The following is a 15852-nucleotide window of genomic DNA, read 5'->3' as shown; positions in this document are numbered from 1 at the left end:
AAAGTGAATGAAAATCATTAAAGATCAATGTTCAAATTTCAGTATAAACAACAAATATTAAATAATTTCTTTTTATTTTGGTGACCAGATTTAAATGTTGTATGTGTTGGTAGTGAAAGCTATCAGTTAAGCAAAATAATTAAGGTGCCGATAAACTGCTTCTATAATTGCTATTATTAACAAAGAAAAAAACCACGGGTGACATAGAATAATTTGTAAAGGAATGACAAATCACAAAAACATTGCCATTTGAAAACAATCTAAAAAAGTATTATCCTAGAAAGTTTGACTAGTAATAACAGCTGACCTTGACATAAGAAAAAATTGACATTATCGCCAAGGGTTGTGGTGGAGTGTTAAGTACTCTTTCATCCTTAACCAGATGTTTCGGGTTCGAGTCCCTAGGTATGAAGTAGCTTTTGTTAAGGAGCGCTTTACCCTCAATGTGAGACTTTCCGGCGCGAATCCGAATTTAGTCGGACCCAATGTGGGTACCGAATACCGGGTAGAAAACCAAAAAAAAATTGACATTTTTATGTTGATTTTTCTATGCTATTTCCAAATATTTTTAAGACAGAAATACTTTAAATTGACCTTTTTTTTCACTTAAAAAAATTATCAAAAAAGTTTTTCGAAAAATGCTGAAATAACCCCGCACTTTCTCTTTTTTGACTTTTACCATGAAATCATGGAGGAGTATTTTGAATTTTTGACTCAGAAATTATGAGGGGTAAATTGGTCAAAGAAATATATTTCAGCGCACGTTTGGACAGCTCGGTTCCGCCGGCGACGGCGCTATTACTTTGAACATTATCTCTAATTTAAACTTTCTAAAATGACTAATTAATAAATTTATTTTGTCAAAAATAAATTGGCAAAATATTCTTAATTAATTGTTATCCTTTTTTATGGCCTTTGGCCTTTTCTTTGAAAAAGAATATGCATCCTCTTTTTCTTATATAACTTCTCCCTCAATATAAAAATCTATATTTCTCTGTCCGTACTCTATATTTATATCAATCCAATAAATACATGACATTTGTTCTTCAAATACACTTTAATCAGTAAACTATAGTTAATTAATATACATTTTCACCTTAAGTTATAGCGTAATCATAATAATTAATATAGTTTGACGCAAACAACGATTGTAAGTAAGTTTTTACCGCTCCTCTATTATTCTAGGGGCTAATTTTTTTTTTATATTTTCCCTTAATATTTTTACCCTCTGTAATTTTTTTCAACTTTTTATTTACTCTTCTTGTATCAAATCGGCAAATCGCATCTTATCTGCTATCCAGATAATGATCTTATTATTTAATTTAAAAACTAGTTTCCTTCATCACTTGGCTTGTCCACGTTATTCTTTACTTGCACGTTTCCTTCACATTCTCTTCACTAATTTAATTAGAAATATGTTTTTAAAGAATCAGTAAAATATAAGAAAAAAGTAAGTAATAAATTAATGGTAGAGTCCAAATGCAACCAGTATGTACCCACGGGTTGTTACGACTTGTTTCGTGGTGTACACATTAGATACATGTACTAGTGTTATCACATCACATGCATTATGGCCAGGGCGTATCCACAATTATAATATCGGGTTCATCTTAAATCATTACTTTCGATACGAAACATAAAACGATAATAAGACATACAACAAAAGGAAGTCATTTTTTGGTCTAACCGTCCACATATGAAATTATGAAACCAATGATTTTAGACCACCAACGACTATGGTGAATCTATCCATTTTTAACCAGAGGTCCCGAGTTCGAGCCCTTAAAATAATATCTAGGGATCGGAATGCTTTCCCCTCTAATGAGCCTTAAACAATTTGGATAACTCAGAACCCCAAAGTGGGACTTGACACGGTGTGAAAAAATAAAAACGATTTAAAGGGTAAGATTATTTGGTCATAGACTACGTTTAATTTAATTATTCTTAATGACATTGATTATCATATTGGAATTTTTTTAGATGATTATGTTTGGACAGATATGCTTGGCCAATTATATTAATGAATCTTTTTTTTTTTTTTTTTTTTTTTTTTTCTTTCTGGTAAATTAGTTCGTCTAAAGTTTATCTATTGATGAATATATATATTTGTGTTATTGGCGTAGGTGTAGAATCATGGGAAACGAGCAGTTAGCATATACTTTTTGGAGATTGTGTTTTCATTTATGTAACATTAATTTGATAACGTGGTGTTTAGTTTATTACTATATAATTTTCCTTTTCAGTCATCTTTTGAAGAAAAGCGATAACGCTATTCACGAGTTTAGCTGAAATTGCATTATTAATTAAAGAAGAACATATTCCCCTCTACAACAGTGCTGATCCGTCAAATAATTGATAATAGAATAAATAAAAACATTTGCAAAAAATAGACATTCTTTTTGCGGTTTCTTGTACTTAATTAGCATTTAAGGGAGATTATTAAAACATTCTAAGAACTTACATTTGATATTTACGGTGTTTAACTGGCAAGGTAAATCAAGATTGATGTGCTCAAAGGTGATTACTTTTTATCTAAATGTGTTTTTGAGTATTAATATAGCATCACATTTTTCTTGAATAACATTTTGATGCTAACCTCAAGTCTATGCATGGTGGAGTTAAGGTATTACTATTCTATAATTGCAATAGTAATTTTTATGATAGTTAAAATATCATTTATGTGGTAACATGATAATACGATTAATTACCAGTTGATGATGGTACATGTGACGTCCAGGACAGAGGGCAGGCCACCAGGCCGACGAGGGCAGATCAAGCAGGAACGATAGCCTTCTAGGTTGACAAAATTCTGAAGAAGGAGTGCACATGTCATCTTAGGCTAATCCCACATTGAGAGAGTAAAGTGAAGAACTTTACAAGGCACAATACAAGTTCACATGGTACGCACAATTTTGGGCTCGATAATAATATAGCACAGAGACAAAAATCTTCTATTGTACCAAATTGGACAATACGTGTCATCGACTTCATTCGTGAGTCGTGACAATACAATTACTCATGATAGAGAGAAATTATATGATCATAACACAGTTAATTATAATACAATTACCCTATCAGCTGCTGATGTACAAAACTAAGTTTCCAACTTCAAACCTTATGTTCAGCGTTTCTGTTATTTATTAATAAAAATTGATACCTTGAGAGCCAAGTTTGGTACCAGTTGCTTTATTTAAAATAAAAAAAGATACTGGATAAGCATCTCTTATATATTAGTTGGACGAATGGTTAACAAACAATTGGCATAACAGAGTAGATATAATAGTTAAGAACATAATTTTTTTTTTTTGGTCTAAGAATATATCTTTTCACGTTATATACGATACATGTCCATTTCCATATTATGTAATCATAGAATTCTAATATCGATTGGATCATGTTATCAAGAATCTCAAACAAAAGATACAGATTCTTTTGCTTTGATTAAAGGATAGCCCCTAAAGGATAGCCCCCCCTTCAAGTGTTGATCTCACATTGTATACGGTCGAAATAGATTTCGACCTTCGTACGTCTGATCGAATTCGAAAGATAATCGATCAAAGTGAGACGTCGAGATGGGTTCCAAAGATGGTACAAACAAGCTTCGAACTCGAGGGGATCAATGTCGAGTTCGATATCATTATCAAGCTCGAATCCAAGTCGAACTATGACGCAAAGTAAAGTGTCACGACCCGAAATTTCCCACCGACGGGACCGTGATGGCGCCTAACATTTCACTTGCCAGGCAAACCAACGTTAGAGAATCATTAAACCAATTCCTTATTTCCATTCAGTAAATAACAATAATTAACTAAAATGAGATATAATAAGTGCGGAATATCATAAAACTGTATTAATTACTACCACCAGGATCTGGAGTCACAATTCACGAGCATTCTAGAATTTACTACAAGTAATAGTCTGAAAGAAATACAATTGTCAGAATGAAAGAAAACAGTAGGACATAAAAAGATAGACGGGGACTTCAAGGTCTGTGAACGCCGACAGATCTACCTTGAGTCTCCGGACATCGGACCAATAGCAAATCTCGATCAACCTGAGCCGGTATCAAAATCTGCACAGAAAGTGCAGAGTGCAGCATCAGTATAACCGACCCCATGTACTGGTAAGTGTCGAGCCTAACTTCGACGAAGTACTGACGAGGCTAAGGCAAGGCACCTACAATCAACCTGTACAATTTAACAGTGTATACGCAAATAACAGGAATGAAGAATTAAACAGGAAATGTCGGGAGGGGAGACGTACTGAGGGGAATACAAGATAAATAACTACAACAGAATGATCACCGGAGCAGTCAATATACCATGAATCAATAGGAATAGTGAATACAGTAAAGAAAAATGCACGGCATCACCCTTCGTGCTTTTACTCTCAATCTCACCATAAAATTAATAGAAACGGCACAACATCACCCTTCGTGCTTTTACTCTCATATCATGGCACGGCATCACCCTTCGTGCATTAACACTCACAATATGGCACGGCATCACCCTTCGTACATTAATACTCACAATATGGCACGGCATCACCCTTCGTGCATTAATACTCTCCCTTACCATAATGCAATGCATGGCACGACATCACCCTTCGTGCATTAACACTCACAATATGGTACGGCATCACCCTTCGTGCTTTAACACTCTCTCGTACCATAATGCAATGCATAAATAACAACATGGAGATAGAATAACAAGTACAAACCTTACTTCAATATTTGGTTCCATAATATCAATCTCAACTTTGAAATAAAATCTCAATTATCACTAGAAAATCCGTAAACATGATAAGAACGATAAATTGAACAATACTAGCATAACACGTAGCAATCTGACATAGGAAAAGACAATTTAAGAAAAACAGAGAAACATGAAAAAACAGGTAGATTGGCGGCGGATAGGTACTCGTCACCTCACATATACGCCGCTCACATGAATTTCACTTAGTAAATAATCTAAGGTTACTAATTCCCTCAAGTTAGGGTTAGACACAAAGCTTACCTCGCTCCGAAGGCCACTTAATTCTCAATAACAGCTTTTCCTTTGGAATTCACCTCCGAACCACTCGTATCTATTCAAAATTGACTCAGTAATATCAAATATAGCTAAAGGAATCAATTATAGTGTATAAATTAAATTTCCCAAAAATTTCTCCAAAAAGTCAAAAAATCGACCCCGGGCCCGCTTGGTCAAAACTCGAGGTTCAGACCAAAATCCTTTTACCCATTCACCACCGAGCCCGAATATGTAATTAGTTTTGGAATCTGACCTCAAATTGAGGTATAAATCTCCAAATTCCCGAAATCCCTATTTTCTACCCTAACCCCTAATTCTACCATGAAACTCTAGATTTTAGGTTACAAAATTCAAGAAATGAAATGGGTAATTGAAAGAAAATTGTTTAGAATCACTTACCAGCAATTTGGGGAATGAATGACTCTTGAAAAATCGCCCCTCATTGTTTGATTTTTGAAAAAAATGAGTTTTTTTGGCAAAAATCCCGTTTTGGGTTCTGTTAAGTGCTGGGCGACAGTGTTCATCGCGTTCGCGAGAGCACTGTCGCGTTCGCGAAGTGTTTGGGCTGCCAAGCCTTCGCGTTCGCGAGGTAGTGCTCGAGTTCGCGTAGGCTACCCTTCCCTGGTCTTCGCATTCGCGAGACATTGCTCGCGTTCGCGATGAAGAAAAGGCTGACTCCCCCTCCCGAGTGCCTAACGCTACCTAACACTACGCGTTCGCGATGGGCTTATCGCATTCGCGAAGGGTAACGCCCCCATCGCTTCGCGTTCGCGAAGAAGAAATCCTCAGCTGCCCAGTTTACTCTTCGCGTTCGCGAGAGTACCTTCGCGAACGCGAAGAAGGACATGCCAGAACACCTGCTGCAGCAAAATACCAGATTTTCAAAGTCCAAAACATCTCGTGGCCTATCCGAAACTCACCCGAGCCCTCGGGGCTCCAAACCAAACATGCATACAGGTCTAAAAACATCATACGTACTTGCTCGCATGATCAAATCGCCAAAATAACACCTAGAACTATGAATTTAGCACCAAATCGAATGAAATCCTTAAGAACACTTAAAAATTACTATTTTCTCAACCGAAGGTCCGAATCACGTCAAATCAACTCCGTTTCTCACCAAATTTCTCAAACATGTCTTAAATATCATAATGAACCTGTACCGGGCTCCGAAACCAAAATACGTACCCGATACTAACAATGTCAAATATCGATCAATTCTTAAAAACAAATAATTTTCAAACTTTTAATTTTCATCAAAAATTCATAACTCAAGCCAGGGACCTCCAAATTCGATTCCGGGCATACGCCCAGGCCCCATAATTCGATACGGACCCATCGGGACCGTCAAAATATAGATCCGGTCCCGTTTATCAAAACTATTGATCGAAGTTAACTAAAATACACTTTTAAAAGAAAAAATTCTTATTTTCATTAGTTTTCAACTTAAAAGCTTTTCGAAAACCTGCCCGGACTGCACATGCAAATCGAGGAGGGTAAAAATGAGATTTTTAAGGCTTAAGAGCGCATATTCAAGTTCTAAATCATAAGATGACCTTTTGGGTCATCACATAAAGCTATCAAGCTTATGATCCAGAGACTGACCAAAATTGACTCCGAATCAATTTAAGGGTCCGAGTCAGAATCGGGCTTAAGCCAAGATCGAGAGCTTGAGTCAGGATCGAGCTCAAGCCAAGATCGAGAGCTCGAGTCAGAATCGAGCTCAAGTCAAGATCGAGCTCACAGAAAAAAGTCGTTGCAATCCCACTAGAGGAGAGAATCTTGACAGGAATTGTGAAAAAACTGATTTATCATGGATCTCCCACTGAGTATTTTTAATTATATTTAAAGTAAGATCCTTCTACTATAAAGGAGAGGGTTATCATTTCTGTAAAAGAGGAGTTTTTATGCTTACATTATAATCCAAATACCATATTCTCAATAGTGAAGAGTCGTTCTTTCAAGCCTCTTAAATTGATTCCACTTGTCTAGTCCTAAATTTCATCCTCCTTGCAACCTTATCTATTTAGCATTCTTTTCGACCCATATTGGGTACTTCTATTTATCTCTATAATTTATATTAAGCTGCACCGCATATCCTTAGAACTACGTATAAATTCAACTCTATTCGTTTTTCGGGTAAACAGTTTGGCGCCCACCGTGGGGCTAAGGATAACAGCGGTTATTTGATACGAATCTGAAAAAACACGCCATTGTGTTTTGCGCTTGTTTCCGAAAATATCTTGAATTTTGGATTAGCTACCAATCAAATGGCTTCACCAATCGACAACGGGGACGTCTTCAAGACGAAAACAATAATTTGACATCCAGTACTGAAAGACCACTTGTAAACACCATTGGAGCTCGAATCAGAGCGCCAATAGATATCAATTCGCATGTAGTCATTGAGGCGAACCTACATGCTGAACCCGAGAATAACATCCATGGTGGAACTCGGTCTGCAGCTCGAGATACTCATAACGTCGAGGAAAATGGCGTTAGCTTGCGTATGATTTTCGAAATGTTGCAAGCCCAACAAGCAGCAATAGCTCAGTTGCAGAGCCAAACCCAGCTACCAAGCAGGACGGAGCCCAATCCACCTCGAGAAATCACCCACAGAACGGAGCCAGCCATAGTGAAGTCAAATGAGCAAAAATCGGGGACTACTCCCGAAATTGCTAAATTGCTCGAGGAACTCACAAAGCGAGTCGAAGCCAACGATAAGAAAGTAGAAACTTATAACTCCAGGGTCGATCAGATCCCGGGAGCTCCACCAATGATAAAAAGGTTAGATTCGAAAATATTTGTGCAAAAAACCTTTTCCCTCGAGCGCAGCCCTGAAACCAATCCCCAAAAAATTCCGTATGCCCAAAATTCTCAAATATAATGGAACGACCGATCCCAACGAGCACGTCATTTCTTACACATGTGCCATCAAGGGCAATGATTTAGAAGACGATAAAATTGAATCTGTGTTGTTAAAAAAATTCGTAGAGACCCTCTCGAATGGGGCAATGATTTGGTATCACAACCTACCACCAAATTCCATCGACTCGTTTGCCATGTTAGCAGATTCTTTTGTGAAAGCACATGCCGACACCATAAAAGTCGCAACAAGGAAATCAGACCTCTTCAAGGTAAGACAAAAGGATAACGAGATGCTGAGGGAGTTCGTATCTCATTTTCAAATGGTACGAATGGACTTGCCACCAATCACAGACGATTGGGCTATTCAGGCTTTCACTCAAGGTTTGAACGAACGAAGTTCGACGGCTTCACGGCGATTAAAGCATAACCTGATCGAATACCCAACCATCACGTGGTCCGACATGCACAATCGGTACCAATCAAAAATTAGGGTCGAAGATGATCAATTAGGGTCTGAACCCCCTGTTCGAAGGGATACTAATCGAGAACGAGGTCCGATCGGGAATCGATACCAACCGTACAACGGAAGCCACAGAGTCAGTGAATCGAGACATAACCTCGGGCAAAATAACAAAAGAAGTGATCGAGGTCAAGGGTCCCGAGGGCTGATGAACAGAAGTAGGTTCGATAGGCCTGCCGGATCTAAGAAAGCACCTCGGTTATCAGAATATAACTTCAGCATTGATGCATCCGCCATCGTTTTAGCTATCGGACGCATCAAAGACATTAAATGGCCTCGACCCATGCAGAACGATCCTGCCCAGAGGAATATCAATCAAATGTGCGAATATCATGGCACCCATGGCCATAGAACGGAAGATTGCAGGCAACTAAGAGAGGAAGTAGCCTGGTTATTCAACAAAGGGCACCTTTGAGAATTTTTGAGCGATAGGGCGAAGAACCATTTTAAAAACAGGGATTTCGACAAGAAAAACGAACAAGAAGAACACAACACGTTATTCACATGATCATCGACGACGTCGATACCCCCCAGGGACCAATGCTTAAACGCACTAAGATATCGATTGTGAGAGAAAAGCGATCTCGAACTCAAGATTACACACACATAGGAACTCTGTCCTTCAATGATGAAGATGCAGAAGGAGTCATACAACCTCATAACGATACACTGGTAATATCCGTACTCATGAATAAAATTAAAGTTAAGCGTGTGTTGATTGATCCAGGTAGCTTGGCCAACATCATCAGATTGAAGGTCGTAGAACAGCTCGGCCTGCAGGACCAGATCATACCCGCAACCCTAGTTCTAAACGGATTAAATATGGCATGTGAAAGCCCAAAGGCGAGATAATTCTACCAATAAACGTGGCCGGAACCATCCAGGAAATGAAGTTCCACGTGATCTAAGGCGACATGAGATACAACGCCCTTTTCGGAAGGCCATGGATCCACAAGATGAGAGTTGTACCTTCGACCCTACACCAGGTCCTCAAATTCCCAACATCGAGAGGAGTCAAAATAGTATACGGAGAACAACCAGCCACAAGAGAAATGTTCGCCGTCGAGGAAGCTAAACCAATATCCTAGCCTTCGCCAATAAGGGGATCGGGCTCCGAAGGGGAACGAGATACCAAATAGCAATCACAGACATCGGCTTTGACCCAACCCGATAACCAGAAGATCGAAGAAGATGATGATCAGAGGATCCCTCGATCCTTCATGATTCCCGATGACTCTGACGCCACCAAATCAATGATTGAGTAACTGGAGCAAGTCACACTAATCGAGCACTGGCCCGAGCGGAAGGTATACCTAGGAACGGGGTTGAGCCCTTAACTCAGGAAGAAACTTATTCAATTTCTTATCGATAACATTGATTGCTTTTCCTGGTCCCATTTAGATATAACGGGGATCCCACCGGACATAGCGACGTATCGGCTAAGCTTGGACCCTAGGTTCAGACCGGTGAAGCAAAAGATAAGACTGCAGTCTGAGGTAAAGCACACATTCATAAAGGACGAGGTAACCAAACTTCTCAAGATAGGGTCCATTCGGGAGGTAAAATATCCCGAATGGTTAGCCAATGTAGTTGTAGTTCCTAAAAAGGGAACAAACTTAGAATGTGTGTGGACTATAAGGATTTAAACAAAGCATGCCCCAAAGATTCTTTTCCGCTGCCCAACATCGATCGCATGATCGATGCCATGGCCATCCACGAGATCCTCACTTTTCTCGATGCCTATTTCGGGTATAATCAAATCCAGATAAACCCGGAAAACCAGGAAAAAACTTCATTTGTCACCAAATATGGAACATATTGTTATAATGTGATGTCCTTCGGGTTAAAAAATGCAGGGGCTACTTACCAACACCTAGTAAATAAAATGTTCGAAGAACAAATAGGTAAATCAATGGAAGTTTATATTGATGACATGCTAGTTAAGTCCCTGCGCGCAGAGGACCATTTGACCCATTTGTAGGAAATGTTCGAGATTTTGAGGAAATACAACATGAAGCTCAACCCCGAAAAATGTGCTTTTTTGGTTCGGGCAAGTTCCTCGGCTTCATAGTGTCAAATCAGGGAATCGAGATTAACCCCGATAGAATCAAGGCCATCGAAGATATCATCATCGTGGACATCGCATCGTGAAAGCTGCACAAAGGCTAGCGGGACAGATTGCAGCCTTTGGCCGATTCATTTCGAGATCATCAGATCGAAGTCACAAATGTTTCTCTCTACTCAAAAGGAAGAACAATTTTGCTTGGACCCCGGAATGCCAACATGCATTAGAGGAACTAAAACGATATCTATCGAGACCACCACTACTTCACACTCCAAAAACAGACGAAAAACTTTGCTTGTACTTGGCAGTATCAGAAATCGCAGTAAGCGGTGTCCTAGTTCGGGAAGAGCAAGGTACGCAATTTCCCGTTTATTATATAAGTTGGACCTTAGGAGAAGCAGAAACTAGATATCCGCACCTAGAAAAATTGGCACTTGCACTGATAAGCGCCTCTAGAAAGTTAAGACCGTACTTTCAATGTCACCCCATATGCGTATTAACCACTTACCCGCTTCGTAATATTTTGCACAAGCACGAACTATCAGGCCGATTAGCCAAATGGGCAGTCGAACTCAGTGGGTACGATATCGAATATCAACCCCGTACGGCCATCAAGTCTCAAATTTTAGCATACTTCATGGCCGATTTAACGCCAACCCTCATACCCGAAGTTGAAAAAGAACTCATGTTGAAATCGGGTACGTCATCGGGGGTATGGACCCTTTTTACGGATGGGGCTTCGAACGTGAAGGGTTCCGGGCTAGCCATAGTTTTAAAGCCACCCACAAGTAACACTATCAGGCAATCTATTAAAACTACCAGGTTGACTAACAACGAGGCCGAGTATGAGGCCATGATTGCAGGTATCGAGCTAGCTAAAAACTTAGGAGCAGAAGTCATTGAGTTCAAATGTGACTCTTTGCTAGTGGTAAGTCAAGTAAACAAAACCTTTGAAGTTCGAGAAGATAGAATGCAAAGGTATTTGGACAAACTACATGTCACTTTGCACCATTTCAAACAATGGACTTTACAGTATGTTCCACGAGAGCAAAACAGTGAGGTTGATGCACTTGCGAATTTGGGATCATCGGTCGAGGAAGGTGACTTGAGCTTGGGGACTTTCGTTCAACTCTCGAGATCCGTGATCGAAGAAGGTCATGCCGAGATAAATTCTACGAGCTTAACCTGGGATTGGAGAAATAAGTATATTGAATACTTAAAAACGGAAAGCTCCCATCGGACCCTAAAGATTCAAAGGCCCTACAGACTAAAGTTGCTCGATTCACATTGGCTTCAGATGGAACGCTATACCGAAGGACATTCGATGGACCATTGGCAGTATGCTTGGGTCCAGGAGATACCGATTACATCCTACGTGAGGTGCACGAGGGCACTTGTGGGAATCACTCCGGTGCCGACCCATTAGTCCGAAAAATAATCAGGGCATGGTATTATTGGATCGATATGGGCAAAGATGCGAAGGAATTTGTTCGAAAATGTGACAAATGTTAAAGGTTTGCACCAATGATCTATCAACCCGGAGAGCAACTTCACTCAGTCCTATCCCTATGGCCATTCATGAAATGGGGAATGGATATCGTCGGCCCTCGGCCATCGACCCCAGATAAAGCTAAATTTATTTTATTTATGACTGACTATTTTTCTAAATGGGTTGAATCACAGGCGTTCGAGAAAGTAAAAGAGAGAGAGGTTATAGACTTTATCTGGGATCTGTCGATTCGCGATACCCACCGAAATAGTATATGACAATGGGAAACAATTTGTTGGCAGCAAAGTGACGAAATTCTTCGAAGATCACAAAATAAGAAGGATATTATCAACACTGTATCACCCCAGTAGGAACGGACAGGCTGAATCAACAAATAAAACTATCATTCAAAACCTAAAGAAGAGGCTGAACGACGCTAAAGGAAAATAGAGAGAAATCCTACCCGAAGTCCTTTGGGCATATCGAACAACGTTAAAATCTAGTATGGGGGCAACCCCGTTCTCCTTAGAATATGGGTCCGAAGCCTTGATACCAATCGAAGTCGGCGAACCCAGTGCCTCGAATTATCGAACGAAAAATGAGAAGCTGCTCTCGTCCAATTGGCCGCCCAAAATCAACGAATCGAAAGATACTATAATCGAAGAACCAAGCTCAGCCATTTTAAGTCCGGGCACTTAGTGCTAACGAAAGTCACCCTCAATACCCGAAATTCGAACGAAGGAAAACTAGGACCGAACTAGGAAGGACCATATCAGGTTCTCGAGAACGTCGAAAAGGGATCATACAAGCTCGACATTATAAACGGCAAACAACTATCAAGCAATTGGAATGTGTCATATCTAAAACGATACTACTGCTAAGGTAAGACCCTCCCATATTCATTTACATTTCAAAACTAACCCCTGTAGAAGTCCGATCAGGAGCTAAGATGGATCCTTCAATACGAAGCCTTAGATCTGAAAGCACGCGTTGCACTCTTTTTCCCTTAGACCGATTTTATCCCAAATGGGTTTTTCGGCAAGGTTTTTAATGAGGCAACCAATGATCGTGCTGCACTTACAACAGTATTCGAGGCCTCTTTACAATCGACCTCGAATACTAGGGGGGCATTAGCCCTCAAATATATCAAGTTCTGATGCAAGAAAGTTATTTCGCAACAACGAGGTTCCAATAGGAAAAGTTGTAAGAGCAAAATGGTCAAAATGAACCATGCTCATGTAGTTGGCCTGAACCCAGATGCGAAACATGAACATATGTATAATGACTTGAAAAGAAAGTTGTCCTCTTTACCGATATCTTATGTCCAAGAAAAATTCCTCTATTTGGAGATTTATTACGTAAACAGAATTAAGATAAACTCGACCATTACACCTACGGGCTACATTACTTCGAGTTCGAATCATTCACTCGAATACTAAGTCTACGGGCTACTTTTATTTCGAGTTCGAGAAAACACTCACTCGACCATTATGCCTACGAGCTACATTACTTCGAGTTCAAATCATTCACTTGACTACTAAGCCTACGGGTTACTTTTATTTCGAGTTCGAGCAAACACTCACTCGACCATTACGCCTACGGGTTACATTACTTCGAGTTCGAATCATTCACTCGACGACTAAGCCTACGGGCTACTTTTATTTTGAGATCGAATCATTCACTTGACTACTAAGCCTACGGGCTACTTTTATTTCGAGTTAGAACAAACACTCACTCGATCATTACGTCTACGGGCAACATTACTTCGAGTTCGAATCATTCACTCGACTACTAAGCCTACTGGCTACTTTTATTTCGAGTTCGAGCAAACACTCACTCGACCATTACGCCTACAGACTACATTACTTTGAGTTCGAATCATTCACTCGACTACTAAAACTACGGGCTACTTTTATTTCGAGTTCGAGCAAATAATCACTCGACCATTATGCCTACGGGCTACATTACTTCGAGTTTGAATTATTTACTCGACTACTAAGCCTACGTGCTACTTTTATTTAGAGTTCGAGCAAACACTCACTCAACCATTACGCCTACGGGCTGCATTACTTCGAGTTCGAATCATTCACTCGACTACTAAGCCTACGAGCTACTTTTATTTCGAGTTCGAGCAAACACTCACTCGACCATTACACCTACGGGCTACATTACTTCGAGTTCGAATCATTCACTCGACGACTAAGCCTCCGAGCTACTTTTATTTCTAGTTCGAGCAAGCACTCACTCGACCATTACGCCTACGGGCTACATTACTTCGAGTTCGAATCATTCACTTGAATACTAAGCCTACATGATACTTTTATTTCGAGTTAGAGCAAGCACTCACTCGACCATTATGCCTACGGGCTATATTACTTCTAGTTCGAATCATTCACTCGACTACTAAGCCTACAGGCTACTTTTATTTCGAGTTCAAGCAAGCACTTACTCGACTATTATGCCTATGGGCTATATTTCTTCGAGCTCGAATCATTAACTCAACTAATAAGCCTAAGGGCTACATCACTTCAAGTTTGAGTAAGCACTCACTCGGTTATAGAGGCTACGAAGTCCAAATTTGATTAAGTTGTTTAAATCCTTGTGAAAACATTCATAAGGCGTGAATAAAGTCTTCACAAGACCGGAAACAAAACAGAAGCAAGTCGGCAAAGGGGATATTTTTATATACAAAATTGTTTACATGATTGATTACAACGTAAAAATTAAGGACTAAGCTTCCTGGTCATCCCCAGGAGCGGTCTCTTCTCTATCGGGCTCCCCCCCATTCTCGGATCCGCTCTTACTCCCATCATCATCATCATTGTCATCATCATCGTCATCGGAAACCAAGGTTTCAAGATCGGCTTCGAGTTCTTTGGCCCTTTTTATGTCTTCAGCGAGGTCGAAACCACGAGCATGGATCTCCTCAAGGGTTTCCCTCCGAGATCGGCACTTAGCAAGTTCAGTGACCCAATGTGCTCGAGTATCGGCAGTCTCGGCTGCCTCTCTTGCTTGGACCTAGGCAGCTTTAGCATCGGCCTGATAGACGGCCACGAGTGCATCCGCATCGGCCTTTGCCTTTTCAGTATCAAATTCGGCCTTGGTAAGTACAGAGGCCAACCGAGCCTCAAGCTCCTCTATTCTTCTTGCTTGAACCAGGCCTTTTTCTTTCATTCTCTAAAGTTGGGTTTCGGTCGATGATAACTGGGCTCGAGCAGTTTCTTTCTCTGTGGCAAAGCGGTCCATACCTTCTTTCCACTGCAAAGACTCCTCTTTTATCACGTCGACCTCCTCACGAAGCTTCCCGATCATCTCAATTTTTTGCCGCAACTGTGAGACCAAATAATTAGCCATCGTTCCGGTATCAAGCCCATAGGCTTTTAAAAATATCATTACCTGCTCAGACAAATCGGTCTGATCTCGGTAAGCCTTGGCCAACTCAGCTCGAAGATCTTTTATTTCCTCTTCCCTTTGCCCTAAGAGAAGTTTTAGGGAGTTCCTCTCATCAGTAACCCGTTGAAGGTCGGCCTCGTATCGACGCAACTCGTTTTGGGACCGAGAACATGCTTCTTGATGAACTGCCGCTGCCTGCAAAGAAATAAGAAACGAAGTTAGAGACGAAAAGTAAACATAAAGGTAGTGCCGACAAAATAATTTGAAGGCTTACCTGATTCAAAGCCTACTGCACCCCGTGAAAAAGATCTGATTCATCACTAGTACCGGCAACATCCTCGATACCGGTAAACAGGTCACGAAAGGGATCCTCTCCATCATGAGGCATGTCTAGATCGAGGCCCCCCAAATCTTGGGCTTCCCGAATCACCCCTGCGGAAAAAAACAAGAAAGGTGGGTGAATCTTCGATTGCTGCTACTCCAAATG

This window comes from Nicotiana tabacum, chromosome 9 (assembly GCF_000715075.1).
Source record: "Nicotiana tabacum cultivar K326 chromosome 9, ASM71507v2, whole genome shotgun sequence".
Classification (NCBI taxonomy): domain Eukaryota; kingdom Viridiplantae; phylum Streptophyta; class Magnoliopsida; order Solanales; family Solanaceae; genus Nicotiana; species Nicotiana tabacum.
This window is presented reverse-complemented; position numbering follows the sequence as displayed.